The 24122-nt window shown below is 36.6% G+C and overlaps 1 long non-coding RNA gene across 1 annotated transcript; it reads left to right on the top strand.

Annotated features, from left to right (window-relative positions):
• The first annotated feature begins 9955 nt into the window (after positions 1 to 9955).
• LOC116083674 lies at positions 9956 to 22542 on the top strand. Its single transcript, XR_004115852.1, has 2 exons — positions 9956 to 10088; positions 21830 to 22542. It is a non-coding gene; the product is annotated as an uncharacterized LOC116083674 (long non-coding RNA).
• The last annotated feature ends 1580 nt before the right edge of the window (positions 22543 to 24122 follow it).

The raw sequence follows: 24122 nt of genomic DNA on the forward strand, positions 1-24122 counted from the left end.
AATTATAATTTGAAGGTAGATATATGACACCAGAAATAGTCATCTTGAGTCAGATAATGTAGAACCAAAATGAGAGTATGGCATGCATCCTATTATATGTCCATTATAAGAATTTGGTGGGTGTGGTATTATCTCAATAACCACACGCATTACGTATAGGCTAAAAAAGGGGCAGAGAGAATATTCTTCTAAGGAAGGAAAAGTAGAATGAAGAGTTAGGGAGAAACTGGGGGAAACAAAATGGTTGATTAAATGGAGATGGGGACGGAGGTGGATTAAAGGAAAATGTGTGGGAGACAGCTAATATAAATGGCAATTTGAGGGTTCATATGTAAACCTTCTATAGTAAAAGTTTCTCTAAATATATGCATACATGAAAAATCTAACTGGAATCACCAAATATCACTGGAGATGAATCCCCAACTAGATATTTCTTCCCTCCAAGTACAACCTCCAGTAAAGGAATAAGTTACCTGCAATTAAGTTGTTGGTCAAAGGAGCCTAATAGAAACCCACAAACAAACAAGGTTATTGCCAAGGCTATTGCTTGCTTAAAAATAAAAAAAACAAAAAACAAAAAGTTGCCCTATAGCTGAAGACAACATTTACATATCTCATTGGACACAATAAAATCAAGGTGGTACCTAATTAAAGTCTTCATCACTACTCACTACTGCTCATAATGCTGAAGAGAACTCTGAACACTTCCCGAGCTGAAAAGTGAAAGCTAACCCTGCTACAAACACTGTGATCAACAATAATGACATGCTTAACTGATAAGCTGCTGCAGTATTTGCACAAGCATTGTGGAATTAACCAATCCAACCATTACCTGATTGGATATAAAGCCCAATCTATAAAAGGAAACCTGTGCCTAACGTTGTGTGGGTGAGAGAAACTGAGATTAAATAGAACATGGACCTGTGAGAAAATCAAATGCTATTGGCCTGTTAAAGGGATGTAACAAAAAATAACTGCTCAGTACATTCTTCTATACCAATTTATTAGTTTCTAATCCAAGGAAAATGAGAGAAGTTTCTTCCTGCAGTAAGTGGGAACTAATATAGAGACCAACTGAACAGTGCTTAGAGATAAAGAGTTCTTGAAACTTAATGATATTAATGAAACTTAAATGATATTTCTTAATCAAATCACTCCATTAATGAGTAAGGAATTAGGCAGAAGAGGAGGCAGACAAATTGTAAGATCTGGAAGGGAGGGATGATACCAAGTATACAGGATCTTTCAGTACAATAAAAACTGACACCCTCAACAACTGACAGAGGTGGTGGCAACATGCACAAAGCAAGCACAGATCTAAAGCAGATAAGGAACCAGAACCGAAACAGAAAAGGAAAAGCCACCATTGAAAGCCAAATGCTTTCTCCAATTACCAACCACAGACAAAAAAGTAAAAATCTCATTCAAGGGAATCTCACTGGGTATATAAACAACTCTTGTGGAAAGATTCCATGCCCAGATATATAGATGACGAACACAAAATGAACTCAAAAGTACTTTTTGTATCTTATTGGGTAGACTTGGCATTTTTTTTTTTACGTTACTTGCCATTTACTTCTAACTTTTTTTACTGTTACTCTTTTTACTATTTGCTGTGTGTGTGTGTCTGTGTGTGAGTGCGTGAGCCTCATTGATGTCTGTTGATGCGTCTGTATGTATTTCTTATGCTTTTGTTCCATTTATTTTTATTGTATTCTTATTTGTTTGTCTTTTTTAGTTGTTTGTTTTTTATGAAAGAAATAAATAAAAGATATGAAGTTGAAATAGTAAGGAGATTGGGAGTATCTAGGAAGAGATTAAAAGTGGAGAACATTATTTGAATACATTTTACAAAAATAATAGTTTTTGATTAAAAAATATAATTAAGATAAAAATAAAAGTATGGGGAGATAAATACCTCCTGTTCAGATATGTTCCTGGGATGGAAGAAAAAGATTGTCTTTATCATAAATTTTGAGACTAATATACTAATTTCACATTAGAATCTTGAGTTTCTTAATGCCAATTTGATTTAGAAACTTAATTTATGTATGTGAAAACCACATAAAAGGAAGAACATCTGGTCTTATTCTCAGAACACCAGTGGAAAACAATTCTAGAACCTCAGTACTACCTTTGCATGAAAAAAAATCTCTATATTTTAAAATTATAAGCATGTCACTAATCCAGTCTTTTATTGCCACTCACTTTAAACTTTTGCTTGTTTATTTCACTGATATATGGTTAGCTGAGATATTGGAAGAAAGTATGTATTCTGAAAACAAAACAGATGAACATACACACATTTATTTTATTACAATGACTGAAAGACTTGTCGTTTAACAGGAATTATTTTTCTCCATGGATTTTTGCTGAGAAACATTTAAAGCCTTAGACAAGAAAATGTGCTCATGCTATCAGATGTAAGTCTGTACCCTGGTAAAGCATGGTGGTGATGAAGGGAGCACATGCTTTCCAGGGTATTAAAACATCAAAAGATGACTTTCATTCTGCATTTACTCATTCTAACCCCCAGTGAGATTTGTCTTTGTCATATATTTGCATGCTTTAATATTTTATGTTGTGGAGGGTAACTCTATACAGATTTCTTGTCCTTTGTGTATTCTGGGACTTAGGCACACAATTTCTTTGTCTCAGTTTTTTTTTTTTCTTTTCAGAATAAAATCAAAAGCTTTGGGAAATAAAAATTAACTTTCTTCTGAAAGAAAAAAAAGTAACAAAATCCATCATAAAATTCTGCAGCTTTCCTAAGTACAGTGACATTTAGAACTGCCTTGTACTATAAGTGTGGGTGTACTTTTTTTTTTAAAAACAATGTTCTGGTGGGCTGTAGAAGAAGGACAACTGAAGGAAATATAGCTAAGCTCACATCATTGCTTGGGCAGTAGGTAATTTAACACAGTCTATTACCTTTTAGTATTGAATTTACCCACACTTGTGAACTGGGTTCTCTACTTATTAAGAATATTCTTCTTGAACAGGAATAATTGTTCCCATTGTTACTTTATAATTCTTTCTGTCATCTACAGCTTACTACTGGCCACAGATATTGGATGTATTTAAGAATTTGCATATTGTATTTTTCAGTTTTCAACTTAAATTTTCTGATTTTTCTAGTAATTTTCTTATATTTTTCTGAGACACTTACTTTTGCTTTGTAAAATCACTAAGTTTTTTCATTTTTTATGCATTGATTATGTTTTCCTATTGTGTGTTGCTGTCACATTTTTCTAATTTCTTTTATTATTTTTGTATTTTTATATGTGAGGTCATTTCAAAATGTACTATAAGCATTTTATTGTTATGCTGGATAACTTCTGGCCCTATATAAGTCCTTCAGAAAATGATTCGCTTAACGGAGAACAAAGCTGGTTTACTTCATGATCTTCCTTTCTGGATGATGTAAGCTTGAATGTTTAACTAGAAAAACATTGTGATTATGCTTTGTGTCAGATTCCCTGTGAGATGAGTTACAAACGGTGTTCAGCCACCATGTAGGTACTGGGAATTTAACCCAGGCCTACTGGAAGCATAGTCAGTGGTCTTAAACATAAAGCTTTCTCTTCAATCTCAACCATTATCAGTCCTGCAGATAATAGCTTGGGTAGTTTTCTAGAGAATGAACAATATTTATATAATGGCTATCCTTCTCTTTATGAAAGCTTATATGTTTTATTTTCACTTAGATTATAAGCCCAGTTTATATCCTGTCACTATTGATACAATCCAAACTATATTTTTAGATTAATAAGTGCATTAAACAGCCATGTGGAAGACAAGAATCAGCTCTTGCTTTTGTGAAAATGGAGATATCTTCCAAGCTGTAGGAAGGAAAAAAATACATTATTGTGGAATTTAGTGTATATGACAACACAGCCATCAATACAAATCACCAAACTACTGTTCCAGATGAGAAGGCTTACTTCAGATATATTTTTATATAATCAGGTGAATTGTATATTCTGATGTGACATATAACATATAATACTCAGAATTAATGAAGAAGATAAATCCAATCCTTTTGCAAGCACAATTTCACTACCCAATGCTCTAAAATATAATTATTTGAAGTCAGTTTATAGTAGTACAAGGTATGGGTAACAGTCTTAGTAAACAAGATCCTATACCTGAAATGCTATGCATTAACAGTACAATTAGCACTAGAAACATGTGAGATCAACACCTATTCCTGAAAAACTGCATAGAGCAAAAGACAATTAAAAGGTCCAGTTTCAATGAACCACGACAAGAAAAAGTATCCCCACAGCTCTACACTGATCGTGAAAAGAACAGGGTTCTAGAATTGGGTAGCCTTCTGTTCCCTCTCTAGCATGCTTAGCTGTATACACATGTCCTTAGGAGAAAAGACTTCACTAACCCTTAAAGCTGGCATAGGTGCAAAGACATTTGGAGGATGGAGACAAAATTGAGGATTCTACATCTATGAACATTGTGGATGGTGACTCAAATGCTTCTAGCTTTCTTAGTGTTCTCTGTGGTCAGGCAAGAACTTTTGATTATTTATTTCTATTTCAAATGTTATCCCCATTACCAGTTTCCCCTCCAAAAACTGCCTATCCCCACCCTCTTTCCCCCTGCCTCTATGAGGGTGCTCCCAAAACTACTTACCCACTCCCTCCTCAGCTTCCCAGCAATCCTCTGCTACATAGTTCCCTCCAAGTGTACTCTTTGGCTGGTGGTTTAGTCCATGGGAGCTATGAAGCGATCTGCTTGGTTGATATCCTTGTTTTTCCTATGTGGTTGCAAAATCCTTCATCTCTTTCAGTCCTTCACCTAATTCCTCCATTGGGATCCCCATGTTCAGTCTTATGATTGGCTACTTGCATCCATATCTGTTTCACTCTAAAAGCTACATAGCCTCTCTCTCTCTCTCTCTCTCTCTCTCTCTCTCTCTCTCTCTCTCTCTCTCTCACACACACACACACACACACACACACACACACACACATGCTTTCTTTTTCTTTTCCTGAACATCTGATAATCTGATATCTGGTTGGTTTGTGCTTGACTTTTTAAAAGAGTAAGTCTCAATGAGTGCTTTTAAACTGGAGACATTTAATGTCATTGTAATAACACTTACATATCTATCCAGGTTAACACAGAGTAGTTTTGCTAGGCAATGAAGCTCAGTATTAAATTTGCTTGGAATTATTGGAACTCATCCATGAATAATCATTCATGTATTACACATAAATACTTTTGTATAAGTGCAACATTGAATTATTTAATTTCAGGAGAAACTGTTTGCTGCATGACTACAATATTCACTTTATGGGCCTTCCACTAAAATTTATTAACCCTGCTCTAATAGGTTATCTGCATTGACATTGTAAGTACAGTCTACACTAAAGATTGTGAAAATGAGCTAATGATTCACCTACATTTTGCCAAAGCAGTTTGTTACATGGATATCTTGCCATGAGAATTAAAGCCCTCTCATATCATAGCAACTAAAATTCATCAGAAATACCCCCAACAGACCTAAGTTTAACATGTAAGACGGAAGATACAGGTTTTCAATAAGATAGCTCAGATAGTTCTATCTTGTTTACAAGAAATCCATGCTCTTTCTTTTTTCTCATCTTCCAAGGAAACCAGGCAATAAACCTAACGATTTATTTCAATGCTAGTAAAGGAGTCAGGGTTTCCTTTCTTTCATGCTCAGTGTTGTATGTAACTGTCTAAGTATTATATGAATGAAGTCTGAAATTTTTATCCACCAAATTTGCAAGGATATTTTCCCATCTAGAAGTTAGCTATTAACTATAATTCAAATATGTTTATTTGTCCTCTAATCTACATTTTACCTAATTCTAATTCCTTGATGTGAGAGATGTGTCCTATAATGGGTTCTACTCTATGGTTTATGAACTTTACTACAGTTATGTAGCTAAATTCATAGTACATGGCATGATTTGCTTCCTATTACATGGGCCTTACATCTAATTAGACAGCTGTTGCTTATCCCCAAGATAAGTGTATCACTTTTGCTCCCATTGAGATAACATATATATAATATATGTTAATATATTCTCTGCTAGACACTTCTACAGTTCATAGGCTTTACAACTGGGTAGGATGAGTGAACTCTCTTCTCTCTTGCCAGCTTTCATATTACCTTTAGATACCACGAGAGGTACCGCTCAGGAAGGAGGCTTCCAGTTCTGTTCTAGCTTCATTTTTCCAATACTGTGTCCAAAGTCTGTGGTGGTTTTAGCAATAACAACTTACCTTCAAGTTTTTGGAGACAAACCAGGGCAACAGAACTAATCTATACAAGGTTGGGAGTCTCTTGAACTCCCCTGACAACTTGATGGGAAGTTTCCTATTCCTAAGCACTGGGCTTTTTTGTTAGTCTATGGCTCTTAGATGGAACATTAAACCAAGTTTCAAAACTTCATCTGAAGTATATATATATATGAGTGTGTGTTTGTGTATAAAAATATGTTTATATAGTATATGCATTTTAAAATAAGTACAAAAAATATTCCTCTATAGCTTTCCTCTCTTTTTTCAATTCAAAGTGTCCCATTCTATTATTTAACTCTGTTATTCACAGTATCTAAGTTCAAGAAAATAACACACGAGATGGTGGAATGGTTGTTAGGGTTGTTGAGGGATTTTAATCCAGTAACATGGCTGCTTTGGAAGGGACTTCATATGTGACTGAAATGAACACTCCTTTAGCACAGACTTTTCATCCCCAACAGTGTTGTCTAATTGAGGCACAAAGTGATGAATCAGATGAAGATTTGACAGAATGTGTTAGAGATACAAAACACCCAACTCTCATGAGGAAAGACAGGAACGGGAAGCTACTTACAGAGTATTGAGGGAGAGAGAGGTGATTGAATTCAATTTAGCTCAGTTCAGTTCAGTTCTGTTCAGTTCAGTTCAGTTTAGTTCAGTTTAGTGCGGTTCAGTTCAGTTCAGTTCAGTTTGATTCAGTTCAGAGAAATTCAGTTCATGGAGCTCAGAGATAGTCTTTCCAAGCAGAGTAATTCAGTTAGAAGCCACAAGAAGCTAGTCTGAATCAGTCATCTTGGAAAGTAGTTTGAACAAAACAGCTGGGTTGAATCAGCCACCCCAGAGTTCACAAAGAGCTACAAAGAGTGAGTTTATTTAACAGTTAAGTCTTGGAGGCTAAAACATAACAGGCCTAGGTTAGGAGATGGATTCTGGAAGCTTAAGGTTACAAGGTCCGAACTTGTAGAAGATTAGATTGTACAGAGGTTAGACGCTTCCAAGCCTAGCCCTAGGGGAAATTAGACATAAATGTTCTGTGTCTAGTTATGTATTTGTAAAGCTTGGGTATAGCTCTCATCTCATTCTGTCATCTGAGGAAATAGAAGTGATGTTTTTATTCACAAATGGCCAGATAATCAGTATTCTTTTGCAGGGACACTGTCTTCTATATATAATAGGGAAGCTTTATCCACGAAGTCTCAACAATATAGTCACTTGAATAAGACCTTCACAATTACAAAATCAATTGATGAGCCAAGACAGATGAAGAATACATTATGTTAACCACATTCTATGGCAAGCTCTGTCCACAATTTAGTTACCAATACAAAGTGGCCACCATTATTGGTGTTTCTATGTTGTTTTCAGAGGAGAAAGAGTCAGAGAGAGTCAGAGAGAGTCACAGAGAGAGAGAGAGAGAGAGAGAGAGAGAGAGAGAGAGAGAGAGAGATTAGAGAGAGATTAGGATGTTGGAAGATTACAGGTAGACAGATCTCTGGGAGGAGAATGAACATGATCAAAATACTTTGTATAGCATTCTCAAAGAGTAAATGATACCATTACATTTAAGAAATAAAAAAACAGAAATAGTTAATAGTATGATATTTTGGTTTTAGTTGTTTGTGTTTTGCTTGCTTGCTTGTTTGTAGACACCCTCTTTTCATATTCTATTTTTTCATGGCATTAATTGGTACAGACAGGTTAATTTATGTTGACTAAAACCATATGGAAAATATTTCTTTGCAACAACCTCTTTATATTCTTAATAATCTGGAGGAGGGACAAGAGTTAAGTGTTAGAAAGAACATTAGAAGGAAGTGGAAGAAACATAAAAAAGAAGATACATTTCTTTTTCCCTAGCATGTTCTCACCAGGAAGAAAGAGATTGAGCAGGTGGTGCCTGCTCACTATACTGTGCAAATATAATTTATCTCAAGATATTTTTGATAATCTCCTTATAGATTCATTACTAAACCATAAAACTGATGATAGTGGCACTGTAACAAAAGTTTTGTTTTTTTGCCATTAGATTCCTGGAAGAATAATTTAATAGGTAAATGCATAAATATTGGAATAGCTCTTCTGAAAATGCTTTTTGCCTTTTGTAACAGAACATTTGTTAAGCCCTGCTACTAAATTATGCTGTGAAACCATTTAAAACTATCTACTCATCCTATTTTCCTACTATATATTCCTCTTCTATTCAACCTCTTTTTTTATCCAACATAATATTTTTATTGACTATTTGGGACTTTCACATAATGCACCATGGTCACAATACCTTCCCAGCCCTCCAAGGACCAAGTCCCCCCAACCCTGACACACACACAAACACACACATGCTTAAAGCATCCTCTTCAGAAGAAAGAAAAAAGAATAAAAAATTACCAAGTACATTTTGTTTGCCCATAACCTCACTGGAACTTAGACAAACTTGCAGTGACCAGCTCCTTAAACATATCTGAGTCATTCCCCAATCCTTCTAGAAATCATCAAGTGATAAGAGCTATACTTTAGTATCCCTGTCATAATTTTAAGGGTTCTCTTCAAAGAATTTCTGTCTATAATGTTTCTTTTTGAGATGTAAGGAGTGATGGTTGAGGGATGAAGAGGTTCTCACAGAAGCCTTCTATGGCTCTTATTCTCAACTCTGAGTCTACAATCCTCAAACCACTGGAAATAATTTCCTTAGCCCTTTACAGTCAGTGAAGCATGGGTTATGGACTTCCACATGGCCTCTGGTGTCAGTACAGATCTCAGACTTCAACCTAGTGTCCAGCAGCAGGATAGACCATGAACACCAACATGGATCTTGGCTGCAGCATATATTCCTCCTTTTAAATTTAACTTACTTTTAAGAAACCAATACCACCTTACTTTTCCTCAAGTTTTCCAGGTCAGCTTTTATAAATTAACCTAAATTCATAACACTAATTTTAATTCTGAACTATTCTATCCCTTTGACCCAGAATAAGGCAGATGTGTGTATTATGACAATCATTTGCTGAAAGAGGCTGATAGGTTGAAAGCTATATTAAAGAAAACTTGTATCCACCATAACTGCTAGAATTTCATAATGTTGAGTGCTACTCTGAGTAAGTTTGGGTCAGTAAAGTAACTTCTTCCCTTACAATATTCTTAATCATTTTCAAAAATGAATTTTTGTCCTCCTGTTCTCAGAATTGTTTAGTTGCTTCTGCCTCGTAATGGAGGTTGAGACATCCCAAGTTTCCTTAACCTCATCCACACTAGTATGTCTATTAAAGTCTTCTTTTTTGAGCACCTGGTTAGGCAGTAATATAGACATGATAACCAACATGGGTACTATAAACTAAATTTTGGTCTGGAATAAGATCAAACACTCTTAGTCACATACTCTGTTTCTCCAGAGCAGTCCAGATTTCTATAAATAAAAAGTAATTGGCTTCTGAAGAAGTTCAAGCCTTCTGCCCAGTCTTTTCTGCTGGGGCTGACTCCTAGTTGGTCTGCTCCAATGAAGACACCATATCCTGAGCCATTCTAGAGGACCTGCTGCACTCAGAGCAGTTGAGGATCCTCTCCACTCAGAGCAGTTGAAGAACAATGGCTTGACTGTTCCACTGAAGATCCAACACTCTGAAGGCCTCCCAGGAGATCTACTGTAACCAGGGCAACAGATCAGCAGCTTCTCTGCTGCAGTGAAGAGCCTTCAGTTCGAAGGTACCACAAGTAGTCTGCTACAGCCATAACTCTGACCCATAATGGTTCCTGTCTGTAAAAACTACAGGGATGGAAATGGAGAGGATCCTGAGGAAAAGAAGGTACAGGGACAGGCCCAAAGTGGGATTCATTTCAAGGGGAGGTCCTAAGTCTTGACACTATTACTGAGGCTATCGAGCACTCACAAAAAGAGACCTGCCATGACTGCACCTCGGAAGACCCAACAACAAGCAGCTTAAAGAGTCAGATGTAGATATTTTCCTCCAACCAATGGACAGAAGCAGCTGACCCCTGTTATTGAATTAGGAATAGACTGAAAGAAGCTGATGAGAAGGACAACCCTATAGGAGGACCAGCAGTCTCAATTAATCTGGACCCCTGAGATCTCTCAAACACTGAATTACCAACCAGGCAGCATACACCAACTGATATGAGGTCCCCAGCATACATACATTAGAGGACTGCTGGGCCTGTGTTCATTCAGAGATTATGTACCTAGTTCTCAAGGGACTGGAGACCAGACCATAGGGAGTTTAGGAATTAGGTGGGGTGGGGAGTGGGGACATGTATATGGAGATAGGAGATGGGGAGGAGGTATGGGATGTTGAACAGTCAGGGTGGATGGGGGGGAATAAAATATGGAGTGTAAAAACAAATTTTGAAAAAGGAAGATCAAAATACATGATTATTTTTTGCCTTATATTTTTCATTATTTAAAATAAATTTCAGTTCAAAAAATATTTTTATTATATTCTTCCCCAAGTTTCTCTAGGTCCTCTGCCCTTCTCTATCCACAAAACTTTACATTCCTACTCCTAAAAAAAAATAAAAAAAAAATTAAAAAAAAAACAACAAAAATCTCAAAAAAAAAAACAAGAAAATAAATTAAAACCACATCCAAAACCAAACCAAATTAAAAAACAAACAAATAAAGTGCTAGACTATAAACATATGAAACAACACACACACACACACACACATACAACCTGTGGAGTCAAATTATTGGAGCTATTGGTCAGCTACTCCAGAATATGAAGGCTGTTCAATAGTGGTTGATATACAGAATGATACTCTACAAGAAACAACTGATTTTCTCTCTCCCAGAAGATATGTGACAATTTTTGTTTTTAGATTTTACCCTAGTGGCTAGATATTTATTTGTTCATTCATTTATTCATTCATCAAAATATAACAAAATAAAACATAATAAGATAAACTTTATATCAAAGTTGGGGAAAACAAATGAATACATCGAAAAGAAGGAGAAGGCAGAAGAATCAAAGACAACATTGTTTGCACATTTCAAGAATTTCATAAAACTATTGAACTAAAATTATAATACATGTGCAGGGGAACTAGTGTAGACCAATGCAAGTTCAGTCTTTGGCAATTTATAGGCACTGTCCTCATGTTCATTTGCAGTAGTTCTCAATATGTGGTTCTCAAACACATTTTAGGGCCGGCATATCAGATATCCTGATGGAAGGGATTTGATGGAGACCTCCCATTTAGGGATGAATGTTGCCTGTTTGCTGATTCTCTGCTGGCAGGTCCAGGCTGAGAGGAGAAAACCCAGTCCAGCCAAGTCTCTTTGGGGCTGAAGTGACATGGCTCAGATCTGCTACCTTCCCTTCCCTTCCTGAGCATAACCCCCCACCCCAGGAGACTGTCAAACAGGAACTCATTTAATTGTATCAATCTTTTGTTTATAAAGGGCTGAGAGATGAGGTGGGGTTTTTTTTTGTTTGTTTGTTTGTTTGTTTTTGCTAAGGTGATATGACATATTGGGTGGGGAAAGTTGAAGAAGGGTATGGGGTGACTGACAGAGTTAACAAAGTTATTCTACTTCAGCAGTAGCTAGGCAAACATAGGTTTAAGCAGGAGCTGAGTCACTCCAGTACAGAAGTGACTGAGGCAGTTTTCAAAACTTGAGCCAGGCTGGGGTTTGTCATCAAGGTCCAAACCAGGTCCAAACCAGGTCCAACAAATGTTCCAATGTTTCTCACTTGCTACATAAGGTCTGGCTGTGAGTCTTTGTATTTGTTCCGGTATTTTGCAGAAGGAAGCTTCCCTGATTCTAGCTGGACAAAACACTAATGTATGCATGAATGTAGCAGAATGTTATTAGAAGTCATTTTATCATTACAATTTTTCTCCTTTTTATATACCTGTATTATTTGATTTTACCATCAAATCAAATCTCACCTCAGGTTGTTGGTCATACAAAAATGTCTACCCAACTTCATGTTTTTTTCTCTCTTTTTCAACATAAAGTCAAAAATTAATTCAACTCCCCCAAACCAATCAAACTGATGAAAATATAGAGAAACAAAGTCATTAAGTCATTGACAAAAAAATACTAAAATTTAACAAAAAAAGTCACACACACACACACACACACACACACACACAACGAAAATAACAAACAAAAGCAAACCAACAAACAAAAACATGGAATCCATTTTGTGGTTGTCAATTACTCCTAGTCTAGTAGCCTGCCTTGTAGTATGGTTTGTATACCCAGAGATGACATGTGGAACTGTTGTGCCCAGAGTCCACGGGAAAACTCAAATGACCCCAAGAATTGCAAAGTCCTCTGTAATTACAAAAGACCCTTTTATTCAAGTCCAGACTCGGATCACACACTTTACACTCACTAAGAGCGAGTGATCCGCATGTGACTCCGAGCCCCCAAAAACATGAGTTTATATACAAAATTGGGAATTCTTAGGATGCGTCATCTTGAGGGGAATGAAGCACTATAACCATTTGTTAGGGCACAACTGAGGCTGGTGGGGGATTAATGGGTGTCTGTTTTGGTGTTATCGAGAACTAATCTTATGGCCGGCCATAACTGTCCGTGACCTCTGATTTTTCTATGATTTAAACGGAAAGAGCTCTAATCCTTTCTGGGTTTGTTATTTCTGAGGTGTCAAGGACAGGCACCTAGAGAATTCGGCTGCTTATCGGAGAGTGCCAGCTGGTCCTGGTGACACTGAGACTGGGAGGATGTCTTTCATTAGAACTTGGCTCTAAGAGATGTTTTCATTAATGGGGGCTTTTGAGTAGTGTTCTAACACTAGTCTAAGTGCTTTCAGAGCTACTGGGGAGAGATGGAGGGGAGAGGGAGCCCTGTGCTAGCTGCAACACAGAGACCAGCTGCCTGCATATGGCACTTGCCTTGGGCAGGAGGGGAAAACGGAAAGCTTTCTGCAGGGACAAATATACACAACACTGGAGTTTCTTAGGTAAGGTTTTTAACCGCAGAGTACTGATATTAGTAATTCTGGGATCACTACAGAACAAAAGTGATTTACATTTCCCAGTTGAAATCAATTTCAAATAGTGTCTTCATTAGAGTAGAATCCTAGGTCCACCTCTGCCTCTCATTGCTGGGATCCTGTCTGGCTTGAATGTATGCTGGTATCATCCATGCTGCCACACTCTCTATGAGTTTATATGTGTATTTGTAGTAATTGTGTTGTATCCAAAAGACACTGTTTTCTTGGAGTCACCCATCACATCTGGCTCTTATCAACTTCTTGCCTCCTATTCTGCACACAATGCTGAGCCTTGAGATGAATGATTTAATAAACACAGCTCATTGAAGGACAAGGGTTCTAAATTCTCTCAATCTATGTACATTTTCCAGCTTTGGAACTCAGTTAACTATCATGTGATGCAACAAGAAGCTTTTCTGATGAGTTTCAAATGATGTTCAGCTTTATGGGTTTAGTAGTATAGAATTGGACCTATGACAAATCAGGTTCCTGTCCAGTTTAGTAGTGTCATGCATGAATTCTATCTAAAGAGCTTGGGCCTTGGATCATATTATAAACATGTAATTTGGTACTCACATAACATTTATATCCATTTGCATCAGTATAACCATAGGCAGCTTAGAGTTGTAGGTCATGGAGTTTGTAGCTGGGTGAAACTGATGATTATCTTTTCTCCTCCAGTAGTGTGAAATGTTCCTTCCAGGACCATGAGCATTACTCAGTAGGGGTGTAGCTTCCAGTTTTCATTATCCATTTATCAGTGCATGAACATCAAAGCTGTTTTCCATTATGACTAATATGATTAAAGCTCAATGAACATGGACTAGCAAATATCTATTTAGAGATAAACTTTCAATATATGAAAAAGTTAAAGAAACTTTTATCAAATAAGTATTATCTGATATAATTTAAGACATGTCATGTATGTATTTATATACTTATGCAGAGACTATTTGTGAAGAACTGGAGAGAAAAAAATGGAAGATAAAATCGACTTATCTTTTAACTGAAAACAAATTTTTAATAATACTAAAACCTGTTTTAAAAAATGTTATGCACCACAACTATATGAGTCTAATGTTATTCTTGCATTGCCCTCCAGATGTGAAAGAATCTACCACTGTTAGTAAATATCTGACAAGGTCAGATGATGATCTGATCTTGGATTTATGTATGTGGTTTTTGACGGCTGCCTCATCAACAAGACCACATTTTAACAATGAAAGAAATGACATTAAAGGAACCCTTTAAGTTATTAAAGTAAGCAAGCCTATGAGCTTACTAATTTGAAGATAAAGATGTCTGTGGTGATTTGAATGAGAATGAGAAGAAAGCAAATCAATGTAGGTACACACCAAGAGTTAGTAGCATTATACCACTTTTAGCTCTTTCATGTTGTATAATGCTGTTGCTAATTATATAATCTCTCAGCTTCCAGGTTCTATAGGCACACCTGCTTCTTATATATCTCAGCTTTAATTACCTTCTAGAATTACATAGGACCTCAACATCAAATCAGGAGTCTGGCATCCAAACAATTGCTAGTTCAGGGTTTTCCTGGATATTGGAACTCTTCACTTCTATGGCTCGACAATTTCTTTGAATTCTTCTAGATGTTTGAGATTTTCCCCTTCACTTCTTCACTTTCTCTTTCTCTCTCTAAACATTCATATTCCTTTATTTCTAGAACATTTGAATCCTGTTATTCCTGTTGCTCTATAGACTCTTTCAAAATATAACCACTCCTACTGCTGTTATTACTGCAGCCTCCTGCAGCTGCCTCTTTCTCTACTTCAAGTTACTACACCAAGCTGTCCAACCCAGGATAAGACTTTAAGACTTTTTAAGAGAAGCTTTGTGATGGAGGGAGGGTCTAAAGTACAACAGCAGGTGCCAGGATGTTTTTCAAGTCTCTCAGACAACTTGAAAAACACATTGAATAGTCTATTACATAGCCTACAACAATGCAGTGAAGGGATGTGGCATGAAAATAAAGAAGTGCAATATTTGTGAATCGTTTTGTCATTCCATCATGTCATACATGGCTTACATTAGGACAAATCACATGACTTTCAAAGTAGCCCATTTCAGGAACAACTTTGATCCATTCACAAGAATTCTGTGAACCACACAACGTTTGCTGCACAAAGGCCTGAATGAAAGTAGTTTCAAAGTTTAAAATCAGTCTTTTGAAGTGTTTCCTAGAGGTATGTCTTCTTAGACTAATGCAAATATCTAGTTCAGCTGTGCCTGAAGCAAATTCTGCTTAGACAGAAATTGTGGTTATAGAGTTTCCCTGTATATTTCAGTGGGTTGCCATGACAGTAGTACAATCAAAATTGGAGAGAGTTTATTTGTATGAATGTTCTCTGCTCAAGGATTCCACTTTAAGAGAAGGATCTATCAGCTGCTTTTCCAAAGACAAAATATCCTAGCCCTCACATTACCTTAAAGTAATAATGTTCTCGGTGATATTTAATATTGAATAGTACCTCAATCTTAGCCAAATACCTTCAGGAAGAATTAAGTCTCTGAATTCCCTAAATAGCTTACCATACAAAACTTTAGTTTTTGTGTCAATTAAATGAGTCTGTGAGGACTCAAAAGACATTTGAGTTGTTAATATCTCTAGTTTGCTTCTATGTTCATGGCATTTGCAGAAGGTTGACTAGAACATTTTAATTTTTGTTTTGTTGTTGTTGTTGTTGCTTTGTTTTTGTTTTTTGTCATTGTAAGGTAAGGTCCAGGATTATCATGGGATGGGATGAAGCAGTAACTTGAGGAAAGATTGATAGAAACAAATCAAAGATTCTCAAATGTTAAACCAGTTTACTTTAAACTGAAAACGTAGGTACCACTGAAACTGGTTAAGTGTTACAAGACAAGGCATGGTTACCCCACATTTTTTTCTTGTTTTCTCTCAGCAGTTTTTATTTTTGGCATTTCCCAGTTTGAACATAGAGATTCTGCAATGTAAAATTTAATACTCTACAGACTACGTCATGATGACAAGATTATTCTTCTGAGAAAAGAAATAACTGAAGAGGAATGAATCAAACAAATTATACATTTACCAATACAATTAAATTATAACATTATAAAAAAATTGGGTAAGGACTAGAGACTAGGACAGGAATCTCCAATGAAAAAATAAAGCTCCATTGCAAACAGAAATAAGCAATCTAAAAACACTTTAAATGTCTGTGTAAATTTTGTGGCATGCTTTGGAAAACAGAATTTATTTCCATTGACAACATTCTAAGAACTGAAAATAGGTGGTTGGCTTCCCACTCCCATTTCTTTATTCATCTCCATCAGGGTATTCTCATGATTCATCAGAAATGAAAAGAAGAGAAAAAGAAACACTGACCTGATGAATGTCACAGCGTAGCCTTTGTACGTAATCTGAGGAATACCTGATGGTAACATTTTGCCTCTAAGCTTCCTTCTTGTATGATTTTATTATCCTGTGAGTAGAGAACTGTCAGTTTCTTTAGGGGCTAATCAAACCCTGCAGGAACATACACTGGGCTTCCCATACAATACTTTGTAAAATAGGTAATAGATTTTAAAAAAATAAAATCAAAAACAAAAATACAAACAAACATAAAAACACAAGAGAAAACAAAAACCCACCTACATTAGTAAATGATATAAACCAGACAAATATATAAGATAGTTGAGAAATTTTAAGATATGTGTGTAAGATATAAAACATCCATTATCAACTCTTTAAGGAAATTATGTGTAAAAACAAAATAAACCAAATCAAATTAAACAGGCAAGCAAACAAAAACAATAAGAAAAAGGAAACTCCACATCTGATCAATTTAAACCTGTTTTCTTTTGATTTTACTTGTTATTTCATTTATTTACATTTCACATGTTGTTCCCTTCCTGGTTTCCCCTTCTCAAACTTCCCATACCATTTCCTCTCTTTTGCTTCTATAAGGGTACTCTCCCATCCACCCACCCACTCCTGCCTCACCACTCTAGCATTCACTTACCATCAAGACTCCACAGGACCATGGGCATCCCCTCCCATTGATGCCAGATAAGGCAATTCTCTGCTACATAGGTAACTGGAACCAAGGATCCCTCCACGTATACTCTTTCTGAGAGCTCTAGGTAGTCCAGTTGGTTGATATTGTTCTTCCTATGGGGTTGCAATCCCCTTCAGCTCCTTCCAGTCTTTTCCTAATTCAACCCCAGGGATCCTTGGCTTCTGTCCAATGCTTCTGTTTCTGTCTTAGTCAGCTGCTTGTTGGGTCTTTCAGAAGACAGCCAGGCCAGACTCTTATCCATTCTGTGTCCCTGCCTTTCCAAGACAGAAACAGTTCTGGGTTGAAATTTCTGAAATGTACTCCATCCCTCAACTTAGGGCCATGCTTATTTATTGGAGGTGGTCTCTATAGGTTGTATCTCCTCTTTGTTGGGTATTTCAGCTAATGTCATCCCTGTTGCATCCTGGGGACATCTTGCTTCCTTGGCATCTGTAACTTTCTAGTGGCTACCCCCAGTTCTCCATCCCCATTGCTGCATATTTCTGTTCAATTTCCTGACCCTCTATACTTCTCTCCTGTCTCTTCCTATACCTGATCCTGCCACCCTTTTCCCCTTTCTATCCTCTCTCCATCCTTGATCCCTTCCTCCTGTGACTATTTTATTCCTCCTTCTAAGTAGGATTGAAGAATCTGCATTTTGGTCTTCCTTCTTCTTAATCTTCATATGATCTGTAAGTTGTATCATTGGTATTATGAGATTTTGGTTAATATCCACTTATGAGTGAGTATATATGATGTCTGTTCATTTAGTGTCTGTGTTACCTCACTAAGGATGATATTTTCTAGTTCCATACCTTTGCCTGTGTATTTCATGAAGGCATTGTTTTTAATAACTGAGAATTATTCCATTGTGCAAATGTACATTTCCTATATCCATCTTCCTTTTGAGGGACATATGGGTTGTTTCCAGCCTCTGGCGATTATAAATAAGGCTGCTATGATTGTAATGGAGTATGTGCCCTTGTTATAAGTAGGAGCATATTTTGGGTATATACCCAGGAATGGTATAGTTGCATCTTCAGGTAGAACTCTCCAAGTTTTTGAAGGAGCAACAAATTTATATCTTTAGTCATCAAGAAATGCAAATCAATAAGACCTGAGATTCCATGTCATACCAGTCCAAATGGTTAAAAACAAAACTCAGGTGACAGCAGATGCTGGCATGGATGTGGAGAAAGAACACCACTCCTCCATTGATATTTAGACTGCAAGCTGGTACAATCACTCTGGAAATCCTTTTTTCTTTTTCTTTATTTTTTTAAACTGGCTCTTTTCTTTAAACTTATTAATTTTTGTTTACTTTTCCATCTTGGTAAATACAACCATCACACAACTCATTTTACAGCATCATATGCTAAAATGAATTGTATTTTAAGTTAAAAAACTCAGAATAATTTGAATTCTACAAAATAATATTGAACAATATAGTTATGACAATATACACAGTATTCAGTATTCACAGTCCTACAATGCAGTAATAATTACTCTAGTTATGTCTAGCTGTGTGCATGTCTGTGTGTGTTTGTGTGTATGTGTATTAATTGCAGGTACGTATGATATTTTTATGGTGTGATTTCATTTATGAAGGCATATATGCAGATATTTCAGGGCCTGAAGATAGGCCCAAATGTTATTCTCCATCTATTGATTTCAACCATGGTTTTTTAAATAAGCCCTTTCCTTAGAACTGCAGATCTTTGATTAGACAAGGCTGACTGGTCAGCAGGTACCAAGAATCCACCTGATTCCTTCTTCTCAGTCCTTGGGGAATTATAAGCACACTTCCCCATGTCTGGCTTCATGTATGTATGCTATGGCTCAAACTCAGGACTTCATGCTGCTTGACAAGCAGTTTACTAACTAAAGTATCTTTCAAGGCTGTTAGTTATTTTATTCATAACTTTCCACTAAGAAATATAAAACATCAGGTCAGAGTTCTTGACTGTGGGATGACAAGATCCCTCTACTTGATGTACTATTTTCTACTGGAGGTGAACTCTATGAGTTCCCTCTCCCCATGGTTGGGCCTTTCATCAAAGGTGCCTCCCTTTGATTCCTGAGAGTTTCTCACCTACCAGATCTCTGGTACTTTCTAGAGGATATCCCCATCTCCCATCCACCAGGGTTGAATATTTCTATTCATTTTGCTGTTCCTCAGGGATTCTCTCTTGTCTCTTCCCACCCCATATCTAATCATTTTCCCCTTTCCCCTCTCCCTTCCCTGTCCCATGTAAGTCCCTTCCTACCTCCCTCTGCCTCCTGTGATTATTTTCTTCTCCCTCATTTGGGACTGAGGCATCCTAACTTGGGCCCTTCTACTTGTTAACCTTCTTGAATTTTTTTTATTATATCCTACATATTCTGTATCTTTTGGCTAATATCTACTTATTAGTGAGTACATACCATGCAGGTCCTTTTGGGTCTGAGTTACCTCACTCAGATAGATATTTTTCTAGTTCCATCCATTTGCCTATCCTTGTTTTTAAAAGCTGAATAGTATTCCATTGTGTAACTGAACCACATTTTCTGTGTCCATTCTTCTGGTGTGGAACATCTTGATTGTTCCTGTTTAAAAGAACTGCAGAGACAAAAGTGGGGAAGAAACTGAGGGAAAGGCAGTCCAGTGACCAACCCAACTTGGGATCCATCCAAAGTGGATGCTCCAAGTTCCAGCACTATTACTGATGCTATGGTATGCTTGCAGGCAGGAGCCTGGCCTGGCTGTCCTCTGAAAGACCCAACAAGCAGCTGACTAAGACAGAAACAGAAGCATTGGACAGAAGCCAAGGATCCCTGGGGTTGAATTAGGAAAAGGCTGGAAGAAGCTGAGAAAGATGGTAACCCCATAGGAAGAACAGGAGTATTAAATGAAAGATCCTGAGACCTTTCATACACATAGCCACTAACCAGGCATCATACATGACCTGGTCTGGGGCCCACGACACGTATACAGCAGAAGACTGTTTGGTTGGTCTGAGCTCAATGGAAGACAATGTCCTGACCCTTGAGAAACTTGAGGCCCCAAGGAGTGGTGAGGCCTTGCAAGGGGGAGACATCCTCTTGAAGACAATGGGGGGAGGAGGAATGGGATGAGAAACTGTGGGAGGGTAGACCGGGAAGGGGCAAAGACTTGACTGTAAAAAAAAATAAGATATGCATTGGTGGTCTTAATAATAATTTACTCTTTGTCAAAATAATAGTCAAATTTCATACATACTTCAAGAAATTTAGTAAGTTGTGCTTTAAACAGATTGACACTGGGAATTTCAAACTTCCCATAGAACAATTTAATGCTTCATGATGTTGCTTAAAAATTAAGGGAGCAAACAAACAAACAAAAAGTAGACTCAATTTATCATTTATATATACTTTAAATTTAAAAGCCTCATGTAAATAGTTGGTTAGTCATATAAATGCAGACAGAGTGGGGAATTTCTAAATGCTTTTATTTTTGCTTCTTGGCCATCTTTTTATATAATGCCTTCATAGAAAATATGGGCAATACCTCATTCTATGATGTAGCTCCTATAAATCTACTAAACAAAGTTGGTCAGTGATTTCCTTGATTATAAATATATATAAAAAAATTAAATTTATATATAAGAAAGTATGAAGACTATTTGTAGGTATTTACTTGGTTGTGGGGAAAAGTTATTCTAGAAATTTCTTTGAACTACTTTGGGAACAAAGATGTCTAAATTCTACAGCTTGTATATGAGCTATTGAATGTTTACTGAGATTTAGGTGAAGAAATCAAAGAGAAACCTTACTTCAGGATATGTGTCACTTTCTGAACAACAAAGCTTAACAAATAATACAATTTTCTACAACAGATTCATGTGGACTGTATGTTCACAATTGAATATCTGTGTGCTATTTCTATAATAGTTAGTACACTATAATGTCTTCTTTAAAATATCTGAGAACTGGATGTGGTGATGCATGTCTTTAATTTTAGCACTCAGGAGACAGAGGCAACTAAATCTCTAGGACCTTGAGGCCATCTTGGTCTACAGAGTGAGTTCCAGGACAGATAGGGTTAAGAACAAAGATCTTGTATCAAAAAGTCAAGAAATATGATGTCACTTTTAAATTTGGTGAGCAATACTCTGTTGTATAATTATATCACATTTTCCTTATATTCATGGACATATAGGTTGTTTCTAGTTCTGGGTTATTATAAATAAATCTGATATGAACACAGTTGAACTTTATGGAAGGATGAAATGTCCTTCCAGTATGTGTCCTAAAGTGTTATAGATGGGTCTTGAGATAGATTGGTATATATCTTCCTCAAGAACCATCATACTAATTTCCATGGTAGCAATGCATGTTTGTGTTTCTCTAAGCACTAGGTGTTATCTTTACTCCACGTTATTTCTAGCATGAACTATCAATTATTTTTGTTGATATTAGCCATTCTGACAGGTATAAGATGAAACTTCAAAGCTATAGTTTGCATTTCCCTAATGACTAAAAATGTTGAACATTTTTCAGTGTTTTCCAGCCCTTTGAGTAAGGCTCATGGAACATTGCAGAAGTGATGATGTAAAAAGTATAAGAGCCAGAGATGATGGAGGCATCAAGAAAGAAGGTCCTATCACTCAACATCATCAAAATACATATGAACCTACAAAGTCTGAAGTAGAAAAAGCATGACCTGAATATGTTTGCATCAAATTTCTTTTTATATTTATTATTGCTCCCAGATTAACGTTTTTATGGGAATTCTGATTGTGCAAGCATTTCCGTGTTTTGGTGTCTTCTCTTGGTCCCTTTTTCTTCTGGTTTATTTCTGTGTTTGTTTAATGGTTGTTTGGCTGCTTTTGTCAAATTTTATTATGTCAGCTTTTGTTTTATCACATTGTATTTTGCTTTATTGTTGTATTTTATTATTACTTATATGCATCCTTATTTTCTCATAAGAGACAGAAAGTTAGTAGATCTGGAAAGGATGAGAGTAGGGAGAATCTGGAATAAGTGATGTGAGGAGGGGTGGAGACTTATTTGGGGAAAAAGTAAATCTATTTACAATAATGGGGAAAAGTAAAGGAGTAACTTAATACTAAAATAAAACAGCTGAAATAATATGTTTTTCTCTTTGTAAGTAAATAAAACTCTGTATTGTCTCTTTGATCATTTACCTCTTGATGTTGATAAATATTTGTACCAAAAACAAATATTTCATATAATAAAATGATTTATACTTCCAGTTTTCACTTCTGCCTTCAGTTGTGGATCAGTACACCTAGCCCCATCCCACAGTTTTGCCTGCTTTCCTGAAGCTCTTCTATAAACCAGAACTCACAGGTAAGAATCCCAACCCAATACCACCTCCAGCTGGGACCTTCCCCACATTGTTTGAGAGCCATCTTCCTTCTGGGCTGCACCTCCAGTTGCAGTCACTGATTACCCCTCCCTACCGCTCTGCTTCCCTCTCAGGAGGCTGACTCCAACCTGGGGACACACAGCTCCACTTGCCTAGAGATAGGGAGGTTTTCTCCAAATCAGAATACCCAGGGAAGCCAACATCAGAGACAACCAGATGATGAAAGGCAAGAAGAAGAATATAATCAAGAGAAACCATTGCATTAGAGCAATATTAGAACACAGCTTTTCTACTATAGCAAGCTCTAGTTATACTAACACACCTGAAGAGAAAGACTGTAACCTTAAATTTCATCTCATGAAGATAATAGAGGCTATTAAAGAGAATATATAGATTACCTTAGAGAAATAGAGCAAAACACCATCAAATAGTTAGAAGACCTTAACGAGTAAATAAATAAATCCATTATGGAAATGCAGGAAAATATAAGAAATGGGTGAAGGAAATACATAAAACTGTCTAAGACTTAAAAATGGATATGGAAGCAATAAAGAAAAACACACTTAGAGGCAACCCTGCAGATGTAAAACTTAGGAAAGAGAACAGGCACTGCAAACCCAAGTATCACTGACAGAATACAAGAGATATAGGAAAGAATCTCAGGAGCAGAAGGTACCATGGAAGAAATAGATATAACAGCAAAGAAAATGCAAAATCTGAAATATTCCTAGCTCAAATCATCCAGGAGATTTGGCACAGTAGGAAAAGTCCAAACTTAAGAATAATAGGAATAAAATATGGTGAAGATTCCAAATTAATGAACCAGAAAACATTGTCAACAAAATCATAGAAGAAAACTTTCCTAACCTAAAGAAAGAGATGGGCATAAACATACAAGAATCTTACAGAACACCAAACAGATTGAACCAGAAAACAAACTTCCTACCACAAATAATCAAAACATTAAATATGCTAGGCAGTGGTGGGAGGCAGAGGCAGGTGGATTTCTGAGTTTGAAACCAGTTTGGTCTACAGAGTAAGTTACAGGACAGCCAGGGCTATACAGAGAAACCTTGCATTGAAAAACCAAGAAAGAGAGAGAGAGAGAGAGAGAGAGAGAGAGAGAGAGACAGAGACAGAGACAGAGACAGAGACAGAGACAGAGACAGAGAGAACAAACAGAATATTGACATCTGAGAGCAAAAATGCTAAGTAATATATAAAAGAAGACCTATAGACCTATAAGAATTACATGCGACTTCTCAACATAGGTTCTAAAAAACAAAACATCTTGTAGAGATGTCTTGCAGGTCCTAAGAGACCACAGATGCCAGCCCAGAATTCTATTCCCAGAAAAACTATCAATCACCATAGATTGAGAAACTAATATATTCCATGACAAAACCAAATTAAGAAAATATATTTCTACTAGTCCTGTTCTATAAAGCATACTATAAGAAA

Source organism: Mastomys coucha, unplaced genomic scaffold, assembly GCF_008632895.1.
Source record: "Mastomys coucha isolate ucsf_1 unplaced genomic scaffold, UCSF_Mcou_1 pScaffold8, whole genome shotgun sequence".
Taxonomy (NCBI): Eukaryota; Metazoa; Chordata; class Mammalia; order Rodentia; family Muridae; genus Mastomys; species Mastomys coucha.